General features: G+C 36.1%; 1 protein-coding gene across 1 annotated transcript in view; it reads left to right on the top strand.

Moving 5' to 3' along the window:
• The first annotated feature begins 6 nt into the window (after window positions 1-6).
• LOC124285830 (probable E3 ubiquitin-protein ligase RNF144A) overlaps window positions 7-17,668 on the top strand; it is a 45,776-nt gene continuing 28,114 nt past the window's right edge. The window contains exon 1 of the mRNA XM_046722100.1: window positions 7-139. The gene's annotated coding sequence lies outside the window, so the exon portion shown is untranslated. The remainder of the gene's footprint in view (window positions 140-17,668) is intronic.

The following is a 17,668-nucleotide window of genomic DNA, read 5'->3' on the forward strand; positions in this document are numbered from 1 at the left end:
CATAGCCCAAACACTGAACCGAAGGTCTCGAGTCCAATGAAACGAAATGTTAACCAGGCCTAATGATGCGATATTTCAACCAACGTGAGAATACGATGGAATTCTTTTTACTGGAATATATGATTTGAAGTAACTGAAGGTAAGTTGTAATATTATTACCTTATTGTGTATCCAAAATGTAATGGCCAAATAATGTCATTTTTAGATGTTGATAATGTCACGAAACACAACACTTATCATTTCTGTTGATGACAGTTGGGTGATCAAACGTAAGTCCAGGCTTTGTATGATTGATTAAAATCGGTTTTGTCCAGTAAATGGATATGAAGGTCTATGAAGTGTGTTTGCTGTATCGAATATCCTTAGGACAAATAGTAGGTGATTGTCATGACTAGCAAACGTCAAATTAATCCCAACATGCCAAACGTTCTGACAGGAACATGCAACAGAAAAAAACTCATGTTGGAAATAACACAGATCTAACATTGCACAAACTTAGCTACCCCCCCAACCCAGTGTTAAAGGTATCTCAAGGAAGAAAAGAATATTTAGTTTTTGGTGACTTTAACATGTATTGTACCGTTCTTACAGTTACATAACATCTCATGATTGTTTCAAGTTAATTTGCTTCTCAGATGATTGCAAAGCATGGTTAACAAACTTTAACAGCCACAGTTAACAGAACCTTATTTTGATTCCATGTATTTACTAAAACAATATTGGCCTAAATAATCAATTTATTTGTTTCTGTCAGTATGGCCAGTTGGCATGAGTTTGTCATCCAAAGATTAAACGTTCCTAAACAAATCCGATCAGTCAGGATTGTTTCTTTGACATTGAAAGTGTGAACTAAGCTGGGCCATCTTAACCTATAACATGATGTTTGCATGTGTTCCACATCAATTTTGTCATTTACAATTACAAACATGTTCTCCATCTCTGATTTATTGATCCACCTTTCAGCATTAGTTAACATTGTTTGAGTCACATAGTGTTGTTTGCTTAATGTCTGCATGAAGGCAGGTGCCATGTCAAGCAGATATCAATCTCTGTGATCAGTATGCAGTCGGAATCCAGTACAGTCTCCTGAGTGACAAGATTTTATTGAGAATAAACAGGTCACCATACATCAACTCAGCAGACATGACAAAGTTCATCATACGACTTGTTGAAATACCTCCACTGTTACCATGTTCACAGGATATTGTTAGTTACAGAAGAAGGTTTATTGGCAAGGCTAATTTAGTGTTTATTGTGTTTGACTGGTAAATGGCTTTAACATTTCAGAATTTGCATTCCTTTTGTCGTTAGGGTAGGCTAGGTTACCAGCCCCACTGTATTCTTAGCCCTTGGTTCCCCTTTCCCTTCCAGCACCACTTTGCAATTATCAGAATTATGTACCTCTTTTTTTACTTAATTCCATTGACAAGGCTCTATCTGACAACTTTTTGAAACAGGCACCTCTTTAGAATACTTGGAGTTAGTTGTGATTTTATGGTAAGTCTTCATGATCTCTTTTAACAAATCAATTCAATGTACTTTGAGGAAAATCCACACCAGGATCACAAAGTTTCAAGTTACTAAGTTTGGACAGGAAGAAATAACTGAGTGCTTAACACTTGGTAAACATTTCTAAACTAGCTCTGTTTATTTGTGATAGCAACCATGGTTTCAAAGTAAAGTGTTGGTCTATTGTTAGGACATCAGTCTGCCAACATGAGTTATATATATGTTCCACCCATTGCTCACTGAAATGTAAGTAAGTGTACCCAGTATAGTGCAGCACAGTAAATGTTCACATAATGGACCTGTTTTTTTGGATTTGTTTCCTGAATGATGTCTAGTAGTACCAGTATTATTCACATGGGTCAGTATGTTCAAGCTGTCAGTGAGACTTACATCGTTCTCAGCATGATCCAGTTAATCTACCCGATCTTGTCCATGTCAGCTTATTGTTAGTTGTTGGCTGGTAACCAAAAATGTATGTGACTGGTGGTAAATGAACCGCAAGAATGAACTGCTAAATCACTCGTGTGGAAATATGAATATCACATTGCTGACTCGCTCAAACAGGCATGTTAGATTGTTGTACAGGCTGAAACATGCATTTTGGTTCAAAATTCTCTTGAAATTGGTAATTATGGAAAATGAAATGTATTCTTGTAATATAGCATGAAATACTGGATTTTATTTAGATGGAATACATCAGGGTTCCATCATACATCTCACATGAGTCCTGATTTTAGCTTATTTTCAACTTCGGTATTCATATGATTATAAACATGGACCATATTTTTAATTGTTTGAAAAAGATTCATTTGTTATTAGTATCTCAGATATTTCTAACAAGTCCATATGTTGTTATTACTGTTCTTGTTTCTCTGATTATATGTGACAGTATTATGGACCTGTGAAGACGCGGGTTAGCATTATTTGTTCAGTGGATTGTCTGGTCCAGATTCGATTATTTTCAGACTGCTGCCATATAGCTGGAATTTGCTGAGTGTGGCAATAATGCAAACAATATTATGCATGACTCTATCAGTTAAGCATATCAAATTTGAAACACTGGCATGTGGCCTTAAAGTTTTAAAGGGTATTTGGGCTTGCAAATGGAGATGTTGAGACGATGAAAGAAAGGAACAATGTATGAATGTATTTGAAAGGATATTTGTTTGTTCATTTTGCCTTTAAAAGCATGATCATAGCCACTGAGGACTGTAAAAAGGCCTTGAATGCTTTTGTGGCTCATAAGTGTGTCCAATCAGTTTTCAACATTGCATGTGAAATTATGATTGCCTGACAAACACAAATATCAGCTATAGTTGTTTGTGGAGAACCATCACATTTAGCATCCCTGTGCTAAAAAGCGATAAATATTTGTAACAAGTACTAAATGTATCTTTGAAAACAATGTAAAACCAATCCCAACAGTACGCGGTTTAATGGTTTACTTTAATCATGCTGTAGGCCACACTCTCTGATTGTTGAAAACGTGTACCACACATCCATAGTGGAAGAAGTCATGGCAGGTTGCACTAACTGCTTGAATGCATGGTTTTCGTTTGATTACATCCAAGCAATGAACAAATTTATTATTCAAAGTGGGAAACCCCGCTGAGATACGAAAATTGATTTATTGACTTCAAATGAAAATTACATGCAGTAAAACTTTTAACAATGTCATTATTTATTATTTTTTGTTATGGAGTAATCATCATGATCTGTTCATTCATGTATAAGAATCAGAGGGGGGAGATGATTTTACTTCCAAAATCTACAGATCTGAGTGATCTTTCGAACTTAAACCATGTCATGCTTGATACCTGATTTGCATCAGTTTTGCACATTGAGATGGACAGTAAATTCCATCTCAGAATCAGTTGCAGCATCAAAAGTGTGATGATCTTCATCAGCGGTAAATTATTTATGAAGCACCATTTGGGACTATAGTTGGGACAAATAGACTTTGTCGCTGGACAAGTGATTTGGCCCTGTTTACAACTGGGGTAATTACAACTCCCATGGTTGAATGAGATTATAAAGTGTGATTTTATTTTGATCATGTTTAGCTGCTGTAATTGTCTGCATGTCGAGACGTGAAGATGACATGCTGTTTACACTGTTATCCATGCTGCCTCTCAGTAGTGCAATGATCTGCAATATGCATTTTCATGATATAAGAGATCTTCGAGTAAGATGCATCATGCATAAAACATATAAATGATAGTTAAATATAGCTTGCATACAAATATGGACACACCATGATATAAAATATGGTGTATGTGTAGCCTATGCTTATGAGTGTTTGAAATTTACATGAAGGAGGTCAAGGGACATTTAACTTCTAGCAATAGGCCAATGACAAAGATGCCTTGATGCCTTAATGGATGTATATAGAACTGAGTCAGTAAACGATTCTATGATGTAACACAACAAACCTTTCTCTTGTGTAAGAAGTAGTCACTGGTTAACGGCATCGGAAGCAAATTGTTGAACAGTATTTTCCATATTCAATGATTCCATCTGAAGTGAGCATAGGTAAACATAATGCATTACTTATGGACAATGACTTGAAGGCCCTGATTCATATGAAGATCATTCTGTCAGTTCTATGGGTCTGCAGATTCACTAGACAACAATTTTGTCTGTTTAACACCACTCTCAGCAATATTCAAGTTATAACTTATATGTGTCATCGATTCCCATGCTGTTGATCACTGGATTGTCTGGTCCAGACTCGATTATTTACAGACAGCCACCATACAGCTGGAATATTGCTGAGTGCGGCGTAAAACTAAACTCATTCACTCTTTATAACTTATATGACAGTGGTCATATTATATGTGACAGTATTATGGACCTGTGAAGACGCGGGTTAGTAATCTAGTCTAGACAATCCAGTGATTGACATCATGAGCCTCAGTCTGTGCAATAGGGTTACCATGACATATCAACCAAGTCATGAGAGTGACCACACGATCCCATTAGACACCTCTTACAACAAGTATGGGTTTTGCTGAAGAACAATTTAACCCAGATCTCCTTAAGCAGAAAACTGGGACAATCAGAACACATTAGTCTAAATCAGGGGTGGAAATAACCCATTGTCCAAAGCCCGAGTCCAGTATTTTTTTCTGTCGGGCAAGCAAATTTGGATATCACACTGTACGGGTGTCCAGTTGACTTTCCAATATTAATTATATTGTTTATTTAAAAAATCAACAAGAAAACAGCCGGTATAGTGGAAAATTATCAGGGCAAGTGATTTTACATGTGCCACTGTACCGGAGTACACTAGCAATTTTAAAGTTATTTCGACCCCTGTAAATATTATTTTATAAGGTCACAGATTTCTTTAACTGTACATGAACTATATTAATGGCTATTTTAGTGTTAAAATATCTACCATTAACAAATTGAATATGACAAGCATGTTTTCCATTTGGGCATACTTAATACTGCAAGGGGTTAGAATACACAACTGTAATAGGTATGTGGGCATGTTAGGATTAAACTAGGAGTGAAGGATAGTGATTATTGTTGGACAGTAGTAGGGTTGCAACGAATACACTATGTGGCGAATATGATACGTATCATGAATATTGGGTAACGAATACAAATAATTATTCACAAATACAATATTGTAGTTAAGTGATTGATGTACAATATGGAACGCCCATGTTGACAGTTCGATTTGTCACAGCAATAACCAGTGATCTCATGACACTCAAATTTGGTATGTAATAGTTATATTTGACAGTACCATGTGCAGTCTTAGCAGACTAACATGACTTGCACTACTGCAATGCTAGTACATGTTCCATTCTTGCATATCTCACTTCGGAAAAGGACATAAGGGTTCAAGTAAAACTTACTATCTTAAAACAATCGTAAATATTCATTAATATTCGGTTCTGGTGACCACGAATAATGAATTGAATTCATGAAGGGCTATGGTTCAATTCACCGAATATGCGAGTGAATCGGTACAGCCTTAGACAGTAGTACTTGATGTTCTGAAATCTCATTAAAATCAAATCCATTACTCTGATGCTATCTTCCTCTACATGAACATCTGAAAACACTGCCATCAGTTTGTCTGGAGAAGGTTGAGTCAGCCAGTCTAAATGAACTTCTTATAGTTTGTCTCTCAGTCCCTAGAGAATTAATTAAATAGGAGTTCTACTCAAGTCTAGAATGCTTTGACAAGTCAACATTAAGAATATGATGATATTATGGATTTATCTGGGTTCCGTCTAGATTTGTGTTGTAGGTAAATATATAAATATTGTATTTTTGATTAACTATGATAAGATATTTCTGGACTAAATGTCAGTCTAGGGTTTTTGTTTTAAACATATTTTATTCATTCAAGAAAAGGATTGGGCACAAGTTATCCAACTTAGAAAAGCCCTCTCCAGATAATTACACATTTCATCTTACAACAAAGTACACAAGTGACAGACATAGGCTAGGATATGTACAACAGATGTTAACTGAGAAAGCGTTTTGTTTGAGAGATATAGATATGTACATATTTGAAAACATTCTGGTTGTCAGTGATTGAGAGACCTGCATTGCCTTGTAAGATAAGATTAATGTCAATCAGTGTTCTATTTTTGACAATATGTTCTAAAGATTTTAACAGTTTATGTCTTTGAATAGTATACAAAGGACATTCAAGGAAGTAATGAAAAACATTCTCACATCTATGGCCACATTGACATGATCGTCATTTTTACATTTATTCTATATAAATCATAATTAAGTGTACTCATATATATCTTAATCTAGTGTGCATAACATTGAACTTTCTTATTCCATATGAATAATATATAGGTGCACATTTTTCCTTCACGTGGATATAAGATTTAAACATGGCAACAGAGTCGCAATTTCTAATAGCTAAGGGAATATCATTCCACACTTTAACTGTTGATGGAATAAAAGATGACGTTGAGTACCTCAGTCTTGTATATGGTTGACTAAAGTTATTTGAGTTTCTTAACTCATAACTTGTCTGGTTGCTAACTACAGGTGGAGTAAATCTTGAAGAAAAACTGGTGTCAGGCATTTTTTAATTTTATAAAATAATGTTAATTTCGTCTTCTCCTTCTCTCAGAAAGTAAATCCCATCCCGTTTAAGTAATACAATGAACTGGAAGATGCATATCTTGGAAGACCAGTAACTATCTTGCTGCTTCAAGTTGAAGTTTTTCTAATCTATTAGCTTGTTCAATTAAACATCCATCCCATACCTCACATGCTTACTCAAAGTGTGGCCTTATGAATACAGTATATATTTTCGCTAGTGTTGTTCTATTTAATAAGAACTTTAATTTCCGAAATGCTCCAATCATTTTAGATGTCTTTTTGATAATGTTTTCAATATGATGATGCCAACTCCCGTTAGACGTGAAGATTAAACCCAGATGTTTATGAAAATCGACTGTTTTTATATTGCAGTTATCAAACTTCAAATTAATGTCTTTTTTGCCATCTTTCAAAGTAAATAATATAGCTTCAGTTTTTTCCGGATTGTAGGAAATTAACCTGACCTTTGCCCAATCGTTTAATATTTCTAGATTTTCATTCATGGCTCTTTCCATCACTTGTTTGTCCTTTGATAAAAGTTCCCAGTGAAGTATCGTCAGTTTTAAAAGCCGAGTTATGCAATGTAGCTTATCAGCTATCTCATTTACATACACAATAAAAAAGAAATGGGCCTAAAACTGATCCCTGGGGAACTCCTGCTTTCAACACCATAGGCTTGGATAGCGACCCATTAACAAAGACTGATTGATTGCGATCAGTTACATAACTATTAAACCAATCAAGGAGTTTTCCACTGACTCCATACATCTCTAATTTAAGCATAAGCCCTCTGTGCCAAACTCTATCAAAGGCCTTTGATACATCGCGAAAAGACCATACAATAGTATTCTTTGTTATCGAGTGATGTACAAATTTGATTATAAATTTCTACAAGTTGATGTACAGTAGAATGACCTCTCTGGAAGCCACACTGATATTTGTATAACAAATCGTTTGACACAAAGAAATTATAAACATGCTTAAACACAACTCTTTCAAACAACTTCCCAACGCAACTAATAAGTGAAATTGGGCGATAGTTTGATACAACCGAATGGTCACCTTTCTTGAATAAAGGCATAACATTTGCATACTTCCATTGGCTAGGATACACACACAAATTTAGTGACATATTAAATAATATGCACAGGACTGGACTGATGGAATTAACAGTTTTTCTGAGTAATTGGTGACTAATCAGGTCTGGCCCAGCAGCTTTCTTAAGAGGTACACATTTAATGATATCTGCAACCTCATTAACTTCGATTGTAATGTTTTCCAATACGCGCATCGGCACGCTTGTCAAAATGTGGTAAACAAGTGGTATCTGCACCATTTAAATTAGATATAGACTCAAAATATTCATTTAACATATTAGCTTTATCAAAATCTGAAAAAGCTGATGGACAACCTTCATCTACATTTCTTTTCAAAGCGGGAATGAAGGAAGCAGAACCTGACGTCTTGATCAAACTGCGTAACATTTTCCAATATGATGATTTATTTTCACCATAAAGTTTGAATACAAATTCATCAAGATTTGAATAAAAATGTTCTTTAGCATAGCATTTCATATTATTAACTTTATTACGCTGTTTTTTGTATTTCATAACATCAGTTTCCTTCCGTGTTCTCCTAGCTTTTTTTCTCAGTCGATCCCGCTTCCTACTTTCACGTCGAATATTTGAGTCATACCATGATTTGTCATTAGATCGTATCATCACAATTCTAGAAGGAATACATTGTTTGGTATAATCGTTAAAACGTTCATAAAATACACAGCAAGCATCTTCAACATTAGAACAGTCAGTAAATAGTGACATCCAATCCGTACTGCTAACAAGTGCATTCAGTTTTTCATAATCACCATTATTGTAACACCAAACTTTTCTGGGATATGCAACTTTAGTTGATACATGTGTATCAAGTCTAGGGTATTTGAGCCAGGTAGATATAAGCTTTTGCTAACAGTTCTGCTTCATTTTTCCACCTCAATTTGGAACTTTTGAGTTTGTACAAATGAACACCCACAGAGAACACAAACATTCCATGGAGGGTACTCCCATTAAGGTGAAGATGCCATAGCATGCAGAAATCAGATATGCTTATCTGAGTTTTTTGCAAATTCATGCCAAGGAACTTAGAGGCCTTGACACTGATTGGATGGTTTAAAAGTCTTCTTGACATGAACCAGAGAGGTACCCTCAGATGTTGATCCAGGTTATAATGTATCAGAGTACAAGATCTCATTTGAGTGAGCTTGTGGTGCAGGTGAGGCTGTGGGTTGTACTTAAAGCATGTTATAATGTTTTCCAAAGAAAAAATGCATTATAGAATCTAGATACAGGTGGCAACTCTTACTTACTGGAATTCAAGTTTGTTAGTAGTTCTGACTTTCTTTAATCATGGGTGCCTTATATTTCATGTTGATGATTGAATAGGGTGCCCATGGGAGAAGATAATAAAGTGGCAAACAAGATTCGAAAATACAACTGGGGACATTCGTTGATGACATCACATCATCTGGGAGATGTGGAAGTGAGTTTGGTGCAACATGTTTGTTGCAGCTTTGAACAGTATTACAGTTCTATCAGGGTGAGTCAGCTTAATAATGTCAAAGGGGAGCCTTCTAGTTGAGTTTGGTAGTCCAGGAAAGTTAACACTCAGACTTTGTCCCTTGGCTCAGAAGTCATAGGTGTCAAATTGTTTATGGTTAATTATGATGAAAAAGGCAACTGGTCATTAATATTGGTAATAGGTTGTATGATACACTGAAAAGGCAATGTGTCATTAATATTGATAGTAGGTGGTCTGATACACTGAAAAGGCAATGACACCACCCTTGAAGGCAAACCAGCACCATCTAAAGGCAATATCTCAACATGTTTTCAAACACATGATGTGTATTGACCCTTCAATCATTTATCTTCAAACATTTCCATTTTTTTAAAACTGAGATTCATCATGAAACGTACTTGTTCTAAGATAACACAGTGTATTCAATCATATTCTAGCATATCTGGAATAGCACAAGCTCTGATCGAAACGAAAAGTCAACTCAGGCGTATGCTGTCCATTTTCAGCATTTACATTCAGTTTTCAACCCAAATAATTACAGCAGAAATATTGACCAAGCATCCTGATGTACAGAAGCCTCTGGCATTCTACAGACATCTTCTGTAAGAGCAGTCCTCCATGAGATATTGAATATGAATGGCCATTATATAAAGCAGATCACTGTGCTGTTCTGTCTGGATTCAATGCTGATGTGTTTTGTAATTATGGTAATGAGCTGCAGAGTGGGCCTCCTGCTGAAATACCAGCCTAAAAGTAAAGTGAGGTCATGGGCCGATCTCTCCATGTCTTCTCTAGTACTTAGATTGTATGTTCTTCAGAGGAACTTCACAGACCTGGCAATAATCATATTTCTTTTTTTGGTTGGGAATGTTTGGATTGACTGTTTTTAACCAAGACTGGTTTCGATTTAATATCCTTAGTCTGTTTGTGCTCTTGTCCAGAGGGATAGTCAGTTGTCTGTATCTTCTTGATGCAATGTGGCTTAGGCAGAGGTAGACACTGAGAGTTATTTCACAGATAACACAGCTTTAATTTGTGTAACTCGATGGGAAAACTAACCAGTCCCTGCTGATTTCCTTGTCTCTGACTCGTCTGTTGGTGGTTGTTTCTGACATGTCTAACACTGTAAGAAATAAGCATGTTAAACCTGAACATTAGAAGTTAGTTTGTTCCAGTGCATGTTTCTGCCTGATTATGCCAGACTATAAAAGAACAGTGGATGTCGGATGGCCCCTTGCCCTGTGACAAACAGAAATATCAGGGGGCCAGACATTTTCATGGTATTTTGAAAATCTGTTTGAAAACAAAACATGTTTGCAGTTTCATATCTTTTCAATCTAAAATCCTTTTCCAAAGTTTGCATTTTATGAAACAATATATACATTTTCAGAAGTTAAATGGTTTGGCTTCAACAGTAATATCTTTCGACCATTTTTAAGATCTATATTGTAATATACTTAGCACTTTGTGCATATTTCTTGAAGCTTTTTTCGTTCACCTCTCAGTAACATAGTACTAGTTATAACAGGTAGAATTATTGAACAACTAATAGTATTAAATGGTCATTAAGTGAAGAGCCACAAGTACAAGTTTGCAAAGAGGTACAAGTGGTATGTAATTGATTGATTGTTAGTGACTGTTTTGTATAGCGCTCTTTTGAACAATCCTACAGTTATATCACAGCGTGATGTGGAAGGAAGGCTTGGCACAATGGAGGTCACAGACATTTACCATTTTTGTGGAATCCACAAGAATAGGTATTTTGCTGACAAACCTTGGAATATAATCAGGGATGATTTTGGATTTGAGTCCACAATCATGGGTTTCTGACATGTCTAAAGGATGCTACTCAGCTCAGAAAACTGCATCAGGTTAGTTAGTCGGGCCAGCTGTTTCCCTTAGTATGCAATGAAGATATATATTACAACATGTATAATAATAACCATGCAAAGGTCAGCAGGAACAACACCTCCCAAGCATATCATGCCAGCAATAATGTTTCCTAATTGGCCCTGTCTATCATGTATTTCAATATGTCAAGAAACATACAACGGGGAGAGAAATGAACGAGTTTGCACTCTCGTCAATAACACCGGCAACCCCGGGTAACATTTAATACAGTTTCAGGCTGTAATTTGTGACTATTTGTCTGTGTAATAAAGGCAGCTAGGACCTTATTGATTGGCCAGTCGATGGCGAAATACACCATGAAACAAGCTTTGCTATATACATTGGATGGCGTGTACAGCAATACGGCTGCTGCCATTAATTGAAGGAATGTAATCTGTCAAAGTGTGGATTGTGTCCTTTCCTGCTCTATGGTCCTCACGGCTCGTTTTGATTGACATGTCATTTACGACAGTTTGTATAATCATGTCAGGGAGAAATGTGATAATTGTGTGTGTTTTTCACAAACAATATTAATCTCAGTGTGTGATGCTGTTTTCGCTCCATTCTAGGTTGGCTTTGTTATCTTGATTGTTGAATCGTTTTTGCTGTATTTACAGAGATTGGGAAATGTATCAAACATGTCCTATGATCTTGTGTTTGATTTGTTTGGCATTGGTGTGATGGTGTTTGATATTAAAATGGTAAAGAATTTAAAAATTCATATGAGATACACATAGTCAGGTTACAATCTGATATTGAGAGGCAGTTTAGGCTAGTAGGCGGAATTCTTTTTTGTGAAGTTGTAAGAAGGATTAAATTTAATCAGTTTAACCTTCCATTTTTGAAAATGCCTCTATGTTGAAATACTTTATTTATGTAATTCGTCGTGCAGATAGAGAAAGAAATAAAACAAATGATATTTCTGTTGCCTTTGGGCTGCGTTGAGAATATTGAGCAGTCAGGATTCTGCATATTTTTTTAATAAACCAGTGGTGAGTGGTTACGTCCTTGCACACATTTCTCAATCGACTCCTACAAAGCCATTCATAAACACTTCCCCAACCTTCGAAAAAGCTATCATAGCACTTCAGATGTAAAAATCATGTGACTTCTATGGAGAATTAGGTTGTTGTTTTTGGGTGATCAAGCTTAGTTGCAGCGTTCAGGCCTGGGGCTTCTTTAATACTTTGCATCAGGTCATGAGTAACTTCATTTAAAAGGTTTTTATGTTAGAAAGAAAGAGGAACCCTGCTGATTGCAAATTGGAAACCTATCATTTTGCATGGAAAGCCAAGATAAACCTGAGCCATTGAGTATGAGCTGACATGGATGGATTTTGTTTGAACCAGTTCGGTGTTGTGTTGTGATGATCAGAGTTAGCCTTAATTGTGATAACATATGGACATCTCCTCAAAGCCTAAATACCTTTATGATTTCAGTCATGTGGATAGACTTTTAAAATGAACAAGTACAGTTTTATTACACAGGGTTTTACATGACGCATGATTCCTGTGTATTTGACGCAACAATTTTGTAAAAGACTCTCAAAATATTATCATACGAGTCAAGCTTGATGCAAGTTTTATGAGTGACCCAGAGAACTCAGTTCAATAAAATGATTTGATAAGCAAACAATGATAGTTTTCATGAGGTCTTCATTAATTTAGATATTTCTTTCAATTCATGTTAATAACTGTATGCTCCAGTGAATAAATCACAAGCATGATTATTTGTTCAGATTACTGGATTTTGTTATGACTGTTTTGAACTGTGAAAAATAAAACCATTTATTAACTTCCGGTAACACTTAAATGGCAATACAACACAAAACAACAAAATCTTTGCAAAACTCTTGCTTTTTGATATACACAAATATATATTACACTAAAAATTTCATGACTCCCAAACATTGAAAATGACTCCCCAAAATAAATACTGTGAGTCACCATGACTCTCTTTTTTCAAAGTCTGTGTAAAACCATGATTACACTTTTAGGCCAGACCAATTTAATTTCTTGTTTTACGGATCCGCCTGTCGTATATATTCAAGAATAAGAAAAAAAATAATCTTAATTTTCCCTGCTCGAAAAATAAAATCCTAATGTTTTTATGTGTCAAAAATGTATTAAAAAAAATAGATTGTTTTTTTTGCCCCATATATTGAGTATTTAGACGCAATATTACTTTGACTGGTGATTTTATTATATTTTTTCCCCTCCTGCCCTTAGGTTTTCTGAGGACAAAAATCCGTAAAACAAGAAATATAATTGGCTTCACACTTTGTACCCATCTTGGAAATCAAACCTGGTTCTTCAGTCTGATGAGCAAACTCTTTATCTGCTTGACTACCCAGTTTCCCTTTGGAGAGACAGATGCTGACTTACAGTGATATTTGGTATTAATAGATATTTGTTGACAGGTTTACCTACTAACACTCATTTCATGTATGTACATCATGGTAATGGTCATGAACTACTTAGGTTCTCCCACGGTTACCAATAAACATGATAAAGGCCGTGAAGTTCAGAGTCTGATCTACATGCTTGAAGCAGCTTCACTTGTTTTAGGCGTCTGTTTGGTCCAAGTTGCGCAAGTACGATGAGGAGTCTATCATAGTAGACATTGGTGTATGTCTAGGTGGGCGTGAACATTACGGGGGATGTCAGGCAGACTTTCCAGATTGTTGAAATGTCATTTGTAATATCTTCTAAACAATTGTCATTTTATAGGAAGCATTTATGTCTAATCACTGAACAGATGGAAAAAATTCTATTGTTTATTGTTTATGATGCAAATATGCCTACACAAGTTTATTTCTGTTATTGTTAGTGGCAGTAAAGTAAACAGTCATGGAATGTCTTACGCCTTTGTGCCTAGGTTTTTATTTAGTGGCATGCCCACGTCAGCTTTTCACTTAGAGTGATGTCCCTTAGTTTGGGTTGTTTACAATTGTATATTCACCTCTGGGACTGACTTTTGTTTGAGATGTTGCGTTGATTGTTAAGCTGACCTCGTGTGATTATTTTCCCACTTCACAGTTGACTTCAGTACATACTGTTCACTAGGATAAGACTTGGGTTTCAACTCAGGGGTTATAGAGGTAAGTACATGTGTTGGTACTTTTTTAACAACCTACCTACTATTTTTCAGTTGTAAATGTCACCTAATCAACTAGGAAAAACATTTCTGTGTTGTTTTGGTGTGTTTTTTTCAAACCAAACCCACCTTGCAGGGCGACATGAGTTTTCTTGAGCAGAGAAAGGTATGCAGCTTTACACACACACCATGTGGACATCAATAGAGCAGTGGTAATGCGTCTGCCTATCACGCTGAAGGCCCGGGTTCGATCCCCGGTGGAGGCACCTAGGTTTGCGTAGTATCCTTGGACAAGATACTTCAATCCACATTGTCTCAGTTCACCCAGCTGTAAAATGGGTACCTGTAAGGATGTGCTGGCAATGTGAGTGTTTAGATCATTGCGCCTAACAGGCAGCATGACTATGATCCCCAGGAAGTTGAAAAAGTACAGGAAAGTACGATATTGTTCTATAAACGGGGATTGTAAAGTACGTAGCGCCATAAGCAGGCAATGTGCCCGGATATGAGCACCATATAAGCGGACTATTACTATTACAGCTAGCGTTTAGGTCTGGTGGTTGTCCGTGTGGCATGCCTGTCGCCATGCACTTGACAATATGGATCACTGATCATGCTATCAACCATGGCTTGTGTGGCCCAGACTTAATAATTTACAAGCTGAGGTGAGAATGATGTAGTATTACTTTGATGTTTAAAAGTGTACACTGCCTTTTATGTATTGTTTTACATGTTCTGATATTGAGAGGCAGTTTAGGCTAGTAGGTAGAATTCTTTTTTGTGAAGTTGTAAGAAGGATTAAATTTAATCAGTTTAACCTTCCATTTTTTGAAAATGCCTCTATGTTGAAATACTTTATTTATGTAATTAATTCGTCGTGCAGATAGAGAAAGAAATAAAACAAATGATATTTCTGTTGCCTTTGGGCTGGCGTTGAAGAATATTGAGCAGTCAGGATTCTGCATATTTTTTAATAAACCAGTGGTGAGTGGTTACGTCCTTGCACACATTTCTCAATCGACTCCTACAAAGCCATTCATAAACACTTTACAACCTTCGAAAAAAAGCTATCATAGCACTTCAGATGTAAAAATCATGTGACTTCTATGGAGAATTAGGTTGTTGTTTTGGGTGATCAAGCTTAGTTGCAGCGTTCAGGCCTGGGGCTTCTTTAATACTTTGCATCAGGTCATGAGTAACTTCATTTTAAAAGGTTTTTATGTTAGAAAGAAAGAGGAACCCTGCTGATTGCAAATTGAAACCTATCATTTTGCATGGAAAGCCAAGATAAACCTGAGCCATTGAGTATGAGCTGACATGGATGGATTTTGTTTGAACCAGTTCGGTGTTGTGTTGTGATGATCAGAGTTAGCCTTAATTATGATAACATATGGACATCTCCTCAAAGCCTAAATACCTTTATGATTTCAGTCATGTGGATAGACTTTTAAAATGAACAAGTACAGTTTTATTACACAGGGTTTTACATGGCGCATGATTCCTGTGTATTTGACGCCTTAACAATTTTGTAAAAGACTCTCAAAATATTATCATCTGAGTCAAGCTTGATGCTTGAAAGTTTATATGAGTGACCCAGAGAACTCAGTTCAATAAAATGATTTGATAAGCAGAAACAATGATAGTTTTCATGAGGTCTTCATTAATTTTAGATATTTCTTTCAATTCATGTTAATAACTGTATGCTCCAGTGAATAAATCCACAAGCATGATTATTTGTTCAGATTACTGGATTTTGTTATGACTGTTTTGAACTGTGAAAAATAAAACCATTTATTAACTTCGGTAGCACTTAAATGGCAATACAACACAAAACAACAAAATCTTTGCAAAACTCTTGCTTTTGATATCACATAAAATATATATTACACTAAAAATTTCATGACTCCCCAAACATTGAAAATGACTCCCCAAAATAAATACTGTGAGTCACCATGACTCTCTTTTTCAAAGTCTGTGTAAAACCATGATTACACTTTTAGGCCAGACCAATTTAATTTCTTGTTTTACGGATCCGCCTGTCGTATATATTCAAGAATAAGAAAAAATAATCTTAATTTTCCTGCTTCGAAAAATAAAATCCTAATGTTTTATGTGTCAAAAAATGTATTAAAAAAAATAGATTGGTTTTTTGCCCCATATATTGAGTATTTAGGCGCTTAATATTACTTTGACTGGTGATTTTATTATATTTTTTCCCCTCCTGCCCTTAGGTTTTCTGAGGACAAAATCCATTAAAACAAGAAATATAATTGGCTTCACACTTTGTACCCATCTTGGAAATCAAACCTGGTTCTTCAGTCTGATGAGCAAACTCTTTATCTGCTTGACTACCCAATTTCCCTTTGGAGAGACAGATGCTGACTTACAGTGATATTTGGTATTAATAGATATTTGTTGACAGGTTTACCTACTAACACTCATTTCATGTATGTACATCATGGTAATGGTCATGAACTACTTAGGTTCTCCCACGGTTACCAATAAACGTAATAAAGGCCGTGAAGTTCAGAGTCTGATCTACATGCTTGAAGCAGCTTCACTTGTTTTAGGCGTCTGTTTGGTCCAAGTTGCGCAAGTACGATGAGGAGTCTATCATAGTAGACATTGGTGTATGTCTAGGTGGGCGTGAACATTACGGGGGATGTCAGGCAGACTATTTCCAGATTGTTGAAATGTCATTTGTAATATCTTCTAAACAATTGTCATTTTATAGGAAGCATTTATGTCTAATCACTGAACAGATGGAAAAAATTCTATTGTTTATTGTTTATGATGCAAATATGCCTACACAAGTTTATTTCTGTTATTGTTAGTGGCAGTAAAGTAAACAGTCATGGAATGTCTTACACCTTTGTGCCTAGGTTTTTATTTAGTGGCATGCCCACGTCAGCTTTTCACTTAGAGTGATGTCCCTTAGTTTGGGTTGTTTACAATTGTATATTCACCTCTGGGACTGACTTTTGTTTGAGATGTTGCGTTGATTGTTCGCTGACCTCGTGTGATTATTTTCCCACTTCACAGTTGACTTCAGTACATACTGTTCACTAGGATAAGACTTGGGTTTCAACTCAGGGGTTATAGAGGTAAGTACATGTGTTGGTACTTTTTTAACAACCTACCTACTATTTTTCAGTTGTAAATGTCACCTAATCAACTAGGAAAAACATTTCTGTGTTGTTTTGGTGTGTTTTTTTCAAACCAAACCCACCTTGCAGGGCGACATGAGTTTTCTTGAGCAGAGAAAGGTATGCAGCTTTACACACACACCATGTGGACATCAATAGAGCAGTGGTAATGCGTCTGCCTATCACGCTGAAGGCCCGGGTTCGATCCCCGGTGGAGGCACCTAGGTTTTGCGTGGTATCCTTGGACAAGATACTTCAATCCACATTGTCTCAGTTCACCCAGCTGTAAAATGGGTACCTGTAAGGATGTGCTGGCAATGTGAGTGTTTAGATCATTGCGCCTAACAGGCAGCATGACTATG

This window comes from Haliotis rubra, unplaced genomic scaffold, assembly GCF_003918875.1.
Source record: "Haliotis rubra isolate DU_JTF1 unplaced genomic scaffold, ASM391887v1 Scf37, whole genome shotgun sequence".
Taxonomy (NCBI): Eukaryota; Metazoa; Mollusca; class Gastropoda; order Lepetellida; family Haliotidae; genus Haliotis; species Haliotis rubra.